This window comes from Callorhinchus milii, unplaced genomic scaffold, assembly GCF_018977255.1.
Source record: "Callorhinchus milii isolate IMCB2004 unplaced genomic scaffold, IMCB_Cmil_1.0 Scaffold9, whole genome shotgun sequence".
NCBI classification, from domain to species: Eukaryota; Metazoa; Chordata; class Chondrichthyes; order Chimaeriformes; family Callorhinchidae; genus Callorhinchus; species Callorhinchus milii.
In genome coordinates, this window is record NW_024704750.1 from 7,957,188 (window position 1) to 7,968,142 (window position 10,955).

General features: G+C 39.6%; 1 long non-coding RNA gene across 2 annotated transcripts in view; it reads right to left on the reverse strand.

Annotated features, from left to right (window-relative positions):
- LOC121849698 overlaps window positions 1-8,836 on the reverse strand; it is a 92,848-nt gene extending 84,012 nt beyond the window's left edge. Inside the window, exon 1 of one of the 2 annotated variants that reach the window (XR_006085303.1) lies at window positions 8,649-8,836. This is a non-coding gene — a long non-coding RNA (uncharacterized LOC121849698). Of the gene's footprint in view, window positions 1-5,674; window positions 5,736-8,648 lie in introns of those variants that run through there. The other variant, XR_006085302.1, reaches the window with a different exon arrangement.
- Between the last annotated feature and the right edge of the window lie 2,119 nt (window positions 8,837-10,955).

Consider the following 10,955-nt stretch of genomic DNA (forward strand, 5'->3'; position numbering starts at 1 on the left):
GGACGTCCCAAGGCGCTGGACAGTCAGGGATTTGGAAAATTATAACTGGACATTGTCAACTAAATTAGTCCAGCTTTGCTCCACTGTTTCACTCAGTCCCATTTTATAGCTATTGAAACAATGCAACAATGAGGATCAACAAATAGCTTGCAAGACATTAAAAGTTGAATTTTGCTGAAATTACCATTCCAAAGTGACTTTGGCTTTTTTTGCCCCATTTCAATAGTCATATTTCTCTCGTTGGAACAAGCACAAATTAATGCTTGATGAAGAATATAATCAAGAGTGTTGCTGTTGAAATGCTGAAGGATGATCGTAAACATGAGACCAGTGCTTATCAGAAAAACGTCTTTTTGTTAAGAATTTACTGATTTAGATTCGTACATATCGTAAATCCCAGAGAGAAAAATAAAGCACCTGCTTAAAATGAACATGGTATCAGATCCCACCGTGCTCTCGTTATTACTTTCAGATGTTGACATTGCTAAATTGGACGACTTTTTGAACACGGATTGAAGCCGGTGGCATGGGAAGTATACAAATCAACAAATTGGACCAATTTGAAGTTGCACAAGCCCAAGAAATTGGGCAAGGGCTTAGCTACTGTGGAATGTGCAAGTGTAATCCATTTGAATCAAGTACAGGAGTTGTGACTGGATTGCTAAGTATGAACTTAATATAGAAAGTAAACTGCTGAGAAGTGCTTGGCCAGTCTGAATGAGTTTCCATTAAGAAGTCGTGGATTGCATTTCACCAGTTAAATGTTGCCAAAAAAAGCTTATGAGACTTACAACAGCATTTGCACATGGATGTTAAGAGAGAAAAAGAAAATTGATTTCATCACTGCGAACAGCCAAAATCATCTGCAATGTTTGATTTATGGAAACCTCTTTGTTTAAGTATTTAGTGAATCATAGAAAAAGTGCGAATACATTTTTGACAAAGTGGTAAAGCTGTCAAAGTGGCGAACGGTGGTGGCTGTGGCTGATGGCTTAGCATTGTGCTACGCCAATGTCAAGTGCTCTGGGACGCCACCCAGCGTGAGGGACGCTGTACAAATGCAAGTTGTTGTTGTTGTATGCACAAGTGAAAGTGGTCTCTAGACCAGACATACCAGAGTCACAGGACATGACATAACAAACTTATCACAGAGGAGATGAAAACCACTGCAGGGATCATTCAGATCAGGTGAAATAACTCACATAGCTAGAAGGCTCTAGCTTATTATTATTATTATTATAAGGCTCGTTCCTAATCATCAAGGCTTCAAAATGCAGTTTTCAAAATAAACAATTTACAAATCACATTTCCCTGGAAAGATTTATGGAAGCCCAATGGTGCCAGTTTCCCTTCCTGTACTATTATTGAACTTGTGGGAAAAGTCCATTTTGCCTCGCCTGGCATCCACTACCCTGAACCTTTAATGGTTCTGTCAATGCATATGGACAGCTGCTGATAATCCTCAGATGTTATTGCTATGTTGCTCAGGGTAATCTACATGTGCATTTCATGCCTAATCTTTCCCAGGGGCTTTGGACCTTTACTCACAGTCATCAGCAAATGCCACCATTACCTGACACAGACTTTCAACAAAGTACCACAATGCAATGCAGTCTACGTGCTGCTGACAAACGGAGAGGTGAAAATACTCTTTCTATCAGGATCCAACATTGTAAAACAAATAGGCGACTCTATGTCTTAATATTTTTCCCATTCAGCTCAGTAAAGAAAATTCTGTGAGATCTGTTGCGTGCTAATCCCAAACAGTGCCAGTCTTTGCATTTTACATTGATATAATTGCATTCCAATGTTTACATATTCAGGGATTCAGTATTAGAGATGGAATTTGCTTACATTTCAGAGAGAAGACAAAATGACACTTAATCAACACAACACTGATGCAGGAGAAACTGCAGTTTACTTTTTTTTAAAAAGCAGAAAAGTTAGACTGACACTACTGCACATTCTTCCTGGTATTGCCAAGAAAATAAATAAACCTAATTCAAAAACTTTGCTACACGTATTGTACCTGTACACAATTAGCATTGTTAATGGTTAATCATTTCAGGATATATGAGTGGGAGGAATATAAGTAAAATGCTGAAAAGTATTCAAAACTGTCCAACATTTAAAAAAAATTTGAACCAAACATTTCGGCCACATGTTTTTAATTCTATTCCAAACCCTCCAACTCAATACTTTAGATTTGTTAATTCTTATCTCTGTTGTCCACCTACATAATGCAGTATCTGTATCATCTAGGTGGGCAGTAACTCTTTCAGTACGTCTAACTTTGGATCCATATTATGACTGGCTGAAAAGAAGCTTCTTCATTTGTGTTTTAATTATATCTGATTACGCTTGGACAATGCTGAACATGAGATGAAGCTGGATTGGCTTCACTCAGGGAATGTCATGTCTTGAGATGCACAGAACCTCTTTTTTTTGTTCTTGGGAACAAACGTATAATCACAGCAAGTCACCTCTTTCAAGAAAGCAAGTATCTCCTTCAATGACCTCATTGCTCCTGCAGTTATATGCAAAACGACGAGATAAGGATCTGTGGCCAGAGCTCAGTCTAATTACACTGATCCTTTACAAACATGACACAGGCCGGTGTATTCTCCTTTGATTAGAATGAAGAGAAAGGGATTCATTAATTGCCGCAAGTCACTTAGTTACAATAGGAGGAATTTCTCGGCATTCCAAAGTCCGTCATTATGTGAGGAATGTTTCAGCTTCGCTCATAATGTGGGGGTCTCCTTAAAAAAANTGACAGGTCACTGTGATAGACCTAGCACTGCAATCAAATAAGTTGAAGTACATTTCTTCTGCTTGGTATCTTTCTCACAATCAGTATTTCACTTCTGTCTCCAGAAAGCTATAAGAGACAGAAGTCCAGTCTTATAAACAATTTGCATTTTTAGGCTGTCTCCAAAGTGCTTCCCAGAGTTAGAGGTACAAGAGTAATGGATAATTGAATTCAGACAATTTGTCATAATTAGCCCGAAAGCTGGAGCAGTTCAATGAATAATTGCAAACAAGGAGGTTTAAGCCTGAACACAAGGCTATTTGTCACTTGAGCTTGGTTGCCTCACTTGATTGAGTTATCATTGTTTCTTACCCAAACTACTGGATGGATCATTAATTGAAAAAGATGCTTTTCCTCTTTCCCAAGTCATTAGTGAAATGAGAAAAGAGACGATCCAAGAAATATTTCTTCGCTACTTTAGGAAATGTCTTCTGGCTTCCTTCAAGTGGGAACACACTGCAGGAAGAATTCCAACGTGTTCGACTGAGAAACTCGGATTGTCAAATCATACTACATTTAAGTGCAATAGGAAAGATGGTAGTCAACAGATAAAACCCTTTAATTGTCCAACGGAGATTACTTTAAAACTGACCCAACAGCAGGATCTTGGCAATTAAATGAGCATTCTGCCCATTCAATTTGTTCAAATTATGCTTTTGAAAAAAACAATCATTACAGCAGACCATTCAGTTCCTATCTTACTACAATTATATGCACAGCAGCATTTAATTGAAGAAAATGGACAAAGGTAGTAAAAAGACTACTTGAAGGATTGCATTAGTTTTACTTATCTGTCTGGTGGATGAGTCACTTCATTCTTCCGTTGAAGGCTTTAGGTTTTTTGGAGTGGGAACTATTTGTGGTACATATCCAATTGGGTAAATTGGGTTAATGCTAAAATGTGAAATTTCAGGACAAAAATACTGGGGACCCAGATATAATGAAGTCATATTTTGGTTATATCGATGGCCTGAATTTGTAAACACATTCTTTACAATGAATTACACATTCTTACATTGCAAGATGAACTTTCTCACGCAGAGAATGGTGAAAATCTGGAACTTACTGCAGGAAGCTTTGGTTGAAGCAAAGCTGATCAATGTATTTAAGGGGAAACGTGATGCTTACATGAGGGGAAAGGAATAGAGGGGTATTAGGAGAAGGAATTAGGAGATGTGGATGGCTCATATGGAGTATTAACACCAGCTAAGCCCAAAGGCTTGTTTCCATGCTGTAAAACTGTAATGCTGTGTAAGATCCGAAAGAGAGAGACCTCAACATGTATGCAATAGATACTGGATTCTATGATTGTTTGGCATTACATTGAAGTGTGCTGGGCGACTTATTATTTACATAATTTTGAAGATTAAACTTGTGCAGCTTCATTTGAAAACAACTACTTCCATATTTTTCCATTGGTTGGTAGTATTTTGGGGAGATTTAATGGCAGTCGTAAAAAAAAGCTTTTGTGCTTGTGGTGGATTTGGTCGTGGTATAATAAGCACCTATTTGGAGTTTGGACTCTGCATTAACAGCTTGCATTAATGCAGATTTCCATCAGTAATTAAGAAGCAGTTCATCTCATAATTAAACGGTCAGATAGGGAAGAAAACAGCCAAGCTACAATTTTTAAAAACTTCCAGTGATAAGTAGTACATCTAACTACACTAATTAGACATTGGTCTTAACACTATGTAAAAGTATTATACATATTATATCCCACTGAAATCTCACACGCCACAGCATCAGCTTAATAGGAATGAAGGAATTAGTAGTGTTAAAGGCCCCTGGAATTTACTGTGTTCGAATAACCACCATCTTGTTCAAAACAGCCCAATTTAGAGTAGGATTTGCAAATGCTATATGAATGAGAATGTCACCATCATTTTTGTGATGCAGTTGGCATCAGGGAGATATTTTTCAGAGACTTTCCCTCACAATAATTGAGCAGAGCAGCATCCGTGCTTGTCTGGGCTGTGTCGTGTCTGCAGAAGGAATATGATAGCCCCAAATCGCTTTTTCTTGTTTCATGCTGCCCTATAAATAACAAAATAATACAGTACTGTACATTCATTTGAACTAGCTACTCCAGCAGTGATGCAATGCTGTCTTTCATATTTTTCATCCTTTTCAGGATTTTTTTTGAAGTCAATGACATACCTGTCCTTGATGGTATTATATCTTGGATTGTATTGTTTCATGCAGTGTTAGGTACAGTCAGGAACAGAGTGCAGCCTTAAATTCCCAGCAGGGGAAAAATGACAGCAAATAAGTTGTGGTTGTTACATTAGATGGTAAATAGTACAGCCAGAGATGACTGTGGTGTGGACACATGTCTCGCTAAATCGAACCTGGTGAACCTTTCGATACCGGGAAAATAGAAAGACTTGGGGAAATTATAGGGAGGTAACTGGGGGGGGGGGGGGGGAAAGCAGCAGATTTCTCATAACCTACTGCGATCTCCAGCAAGACTAGCTCACATTTGAGCCACTGGGCTCCAGCACAGGCTGCAAGCGTTCTACAGACAGGAGACACAGTATGCAACATTCTGCCCCTGGGCATTTGGTGCAGATGTTTTAGATACATACAAAGCAGCAGTTTTTCTGTTCCTAACAGAAACAGCATCTGGCTTAAATGCTAGTAACTCACTTGCGCTGCTCCAGTCATAATCGTGCATGGAATTAACAGTTAGATAACATGGTACATTGATTTGAATTGATTTTATCCCCGCACCATCACCATCTCTATATTTTCATGCTGTGTGAGACAATGAACACAATTTTTTTCCCCCCGCAGCTTGTCAAATAATATTACAACACAGGGCAGATATTGTCGTTCAAGCTAATTTGATAGCACTCTCACCTCTGGATCATAATGTTGTGAGTCCAAACACCCCATATCACGATAGGGGTCATTGCTCTACAGGGTCACTTCAGTCTAGTGTTGAGGCATCTCTGCGTTATCAAAGATGCTAACCTTGGAAAAGACACTAAAACAAGTGGTCCATCCTGATGGTTCAGGTGGCCGTTAAATATCCTGAAGCAGTATTTTATGTTAGTATCCCATGAAACAGTCACTATTAAACAGGGCTGAGCGGTGCAATCCCAAAGCAAATCATGATAGAACTTGAGGAGCTTTTGGAAGCACAATGACTTGTGGCTGCTATAGTATAAATGCAAGGGGGCATATACAACAACAACAAGATTACATTTGTATAGCGCCTTTCACGTCGGGAGGAAGTCCCAAGGCATTGGACAGAGTACAGCATTTCAGACCCGAGCTGGGGTCAGGGGTGGGAGGGAAGGGAGGGGAGGGGAAGGGGGGTGGCCGATGGCTTGGTCAAAGAGGAGGGTCTTGAGGCGGGACTTGAAGGAGGCTAAGGAGGGAGCGAGGCCTATACAATAGATTCTGCCTATACATTAGATTCAGTTTCGCCCACAAAATATATAGTCAATTCACTTTACAGTATATTCTACGAAGCACTTTGAGATGTCTCGAGGATGTGATAAGGCATTATATTAAATATAAGGATTATTATTATTATTCCCACTACTACAACGTAAATGCATAGAATGAAAATCAGTTCCATTTAAAACAGGAATAAGGAAAGAAAAAAAAGTGTTTCTTTGTTTTTTAATGTATTGAACTTTCTTTTTACTAGGTGTCCTGAAGTTTGTCTAGACACATTATGGGTCAAAGTCATTGTACAGTCTGAATACACAGTGGTTGCATTAGGTTCATCCGCAGAGCTGTGCAGACTCCGGGCATTAATGTATATTTGAGGATTGAATTAATTTGCGAGGTTTGGGGTCCTGGGTTCAAATGGCCTGAGGGGGAAACATGAAGCCCTACCTTGGCCAATGGTCCCAGTGGTCAGAGTTGCTGTCCTTGCCCTGCTTCAGTTAGGTCACTGTGGCTTATTTCCCCTCCTGTGGTGGTCTGGGTGGTTAAGCATTAAGTGTCAAGCGTGTCTCTAGGAAGGAACCTCAGACAGCCTGGCATTTCCTCAGTTCCAGGCAAAGGCCCCACACGGTGATCTGAGCTCTTATTCCAGGCTGACACTCCAGTGGAGCACTGAGGAACTGCTGCATTGAATGGTCTGCCCCAGAAAGCTGCAGATATAGAATCAGAAGGGATGTTTGAGAGAAATAGACAGATACTTGGGTAGTTGAGATATTAAGAGGTATGGTGAAAAGGCAGGCCTTAAGATTAAAAGATCTGCTAAGATCTAATAAATTATCGGAAGAGGTTTGATGGGCTGATTAACCTTCTGCTGCTCTCCTATGTTCCTAACATCACAAATTTACAATACATAGCTGCATTTTGTCTCCTTCGCAGGGTTGGATTCATACTTTGCGCCATTTCTCCCTTATCATCAAGTGACTCAGTATTGTTTCCAGGTCCTTTAGAATTCAGGGGAAGGGGAAGATCAGGTCACTTTAGAGTTTCTGGAGTGTTTGGGGGATTTAGACGTAGTGTCTAATTTGGAGGTAGCATTTTTGGGCCAGTTTAATTTGTCTGCTAAATACTCGCAGGGCAGATCTGGTTTCAGTAAACATTCTATCATACTATTCTAGTTAGTTCCAGTTTTGTGCTCCCCCAACCCCCCCACACACCCATTTTGATAAAACATTTTCTCTTGCAAAAAAAGGTCAAAGGTTATGTCTGTTACTTGTCAATAATATCGGTGCCTTTTGAAAAATTCTGGCTCACATTTAACTCTGGATTGGATCACCATTTATTTAATAATTGTTTGCAATAAGTGTTCAGAAATTTGCAGAGTGCCCAGAAGGTGAGAGACCCCAAGAGGAGCCCCATTCTCAGAAGTAAGGCCACTTGATATTATCATAAGTAAAAGATTTAAGATGCTCATTGTTGGCAGGCTTCAGGAAATAATTAACAGTAACCTGGCAGTCACAACACTGCTGACTTCTGCATGCTAGAGACATCACACTGACTGGTTGAACATCCCTCTCTGGCCATAAACAGGATGAGATCGGCTTATCAAAGAATAACCTTCAGGGCCAACGCAACTTTTGTTGGAGGACTGTTGCGTCAATAAAGTTGCATCGCAGAAGCATCAGTTGTCTCGCTCAGAGGTTGAAATCAATATATGTGCTCTTAAAACATGTACAGTCTGCATTAATATACCTATTAATTGGGATGCTGAAGGTGTGGATATCCTTGCTGAACAATTAACACACTTTCTCACTTTTGCCACCCAAACACTCAGCAAACACTCACGGAGGTGCTTTACAGCCCCCTGTGCACTGTTCTGCCTACTCTATCGCAAAAGAGTGCACCATATTGTCTGAGTGAGAATTTTTACCATTTCCTATACCAAACAGCCTCTTTGAGTCAGGTTGATGATTTAGTACTAAATTATGAGCTGTTTTTACCTCTGTCTTCCATTTCGCTAACAACGTTCATGAAGCTATGCCATATCTTTGACCTTTTCCTTCACTGAACAACTAGACTTTGTATTGAGTTTTCACTCCCTAACCAAGGTGCTGAAGTCAGTGTTAGCACATTTACCATTACCCTGGTCAAGATCATTTTGCACTACATTGACCACAGATCCTTGTTGGTCTGTTCAACAAGCTGGGCGATGTCTTTACCCAAGGTCGCAGTCAGTCATCGGGCATCTCCACTCACTGCTGAATGATTCTATTTTCGTGAAAATGGTTGTGGTTTCTGAACAATGCTGACTCATTTTCACACTAGCTACTTCCCGCTGATCCACAATCTCCAAAACACTGGGCAACAAAACTACAAAGAGAACACATTACAAAAATAAACGGTTGCAGAAAATAAAAAGGTCTCTCTGTACACTCACCTCATTTTGTGGTGCGATGCCTCATTCCTCTCTTTCCCTTGCTGTTCCCGACCACTCCTTTCCCATGGTTCTCTCCCTCCCACAACTGTCCCAATGCCCAGCTCGCTGCTTCAATCCTGAGCCGGCCAAACCATTCGTCAAGTTTAAATCTTTGATCCTTGGATCTCCTCTCCACACAAGTTTAGTATCTCTTTCCGCGAGCCTCCCCCCCTCCACCCAACCAAAACAAAACCCACACATTCTTTCTCGATACTTATAATAATATAATAATAATCTTGCATTTGATATCTCGCTTTTCACTGCTTCTAGACGTCTCAAAGCACTTTACAGAATATACTGTAAACTGAATTGACTATTTTTGTGGGTGAATTGCGGCAGCCAATTGCGCACAGCAGTGTCCCACAAGCAGTTATGACCCAATTGAGTGACAAAATTATTATTATTATATTTTGTTGAGGGGTTATTATCCCCAGAAAAGTGATCCGCCAATTGACTAAATTACTTAAACCAACTGTGAGTGTTCCATACTTCACCAGCCTCTTCTTTCGCCCCACAGAACAAGAACAGTCGGACATCGGAAGATAAAATTGTACAACAACCTGGGCAGAGCTTTTGAAACCACGGTGATAAATAAAGTACTATATTTATACAATATATGGACCTGACCATGTCCATGACCATGTAATATAACAAATCGTGCTCTTATATACATTTATACAATGTACGCACATGACCAGACAGAATATTTACAATGTTGCTCATATCTGCTTCTATAAACTGTGGCATTATATCACTGAATTATGTGTTGCTCTCTGTATACCACACATGAAGGGCAACAAGAGACAAATTGTATTCGACAGAAACAGGCCGCAACCATGTTTGTGGCACCCTACTCTGTTCAACTATTTTATTAGAAATCCCAAGGAAGAAGCAAACAGCCTTCTGGAATAAATGTTTCTAACTTAGAAATTAACAGTTAAAGAATTGTAATTAACAAATAGAGGTTCTTCCCACAATCCGGGCAGAAAATAGAAAATATTAATCTGAAACTTTGTCAAAATGGAAAAATTGCAAGTACTATTAGACATTTCACTAGATTTACTCTATTTATGTAGAAATTTAGAGCATTCAGAATTTGGAGAGTCATTGAATACCAACTTGGAAACTGTCTTTTTTGTATTCTTAAAAGAACGTACAGAAAACCAGGTTCAAATTAAGACTTTCACTGGATTTGGATCTGGATACTCTGAAATACAGCGTTAAATAGAGTAAATCTAGATACAGATGGAATTTCTCCCCAAATATATTCACCAGAAGGCAAATAAAAGGAAACAGATTCTTTGAAAGTAATGCAGAATCCGCAATACCACAAAATATGCATTGGTGCTTTGAAAAGCTGCTTTGGCTTTAAAATACGCATTATGAACAAAACCACTTAATGTAACTGTATCTGGGTCACCTGCACAACTATAAATGTATCTATTTGAAATCTATCTGCAGAAATCAAATTGGTGAAGCCAGGCTCAATCCTTTTGTTAAGGTAAGACTTAACCTTCCGATGCCTGTTCCTAAACCTCACAAGAAGATCAGACTACGTTTTCAGCTCCGTCCAAGATCAAATACTTTACAGTCGTGTGTCAAGGCTACAAGCAACTTGAAGAGTTAAATTAATCTGACGTGATGGGAGTTTTCATGTGTGTTGAGGGTGGGTTCAATGCACACTACATAAAAACTGAAGAAATAAAACTGCCCTCCTGTGTTCTTCGGCAATAAAAGGAGACTGACAACAGACAATGTGTTCCCCATCTGGATTAAAAAAACAGCAACAAAATAGTTTATACTCTAATTGCAGGAAATATGCAGGTTGAAGCACGTTGGCTAATTGTTGAAACTGAACCTTACTGTGAAATCTTGAAAGAAAATAAAAACAAACTTCTAATAAGTGCCTGTGTTTTTGCCCCCTCAGGAGGCAATCCTGAGGGAGGGAAGTAAAACTTTACTTTTAAATACAATTTGGAACACTGGGACTTGGCACAATTCGAGGTTGGTTTTTAATTGCTGCAGATTAGGTCTTACTGTTTTCTTGGGTCTCTGGTCTCCACCTCCACATGGCAAGAAAAATGGTAAACCAACCCATGTACATCAGGCCCACTGTCGTGCTGCAGCAGAGCTAGTTTTGGGTAACAGGTAAAAAAGTTACTGCTTCAAATACAAAACCTCAGTGGGTTGTTACCAACGTCTTACACTTGCTTTAGCGCCTTTCACCTAACATAATAAATAAATTAAGCAGCTTGGAAGAACGAGATG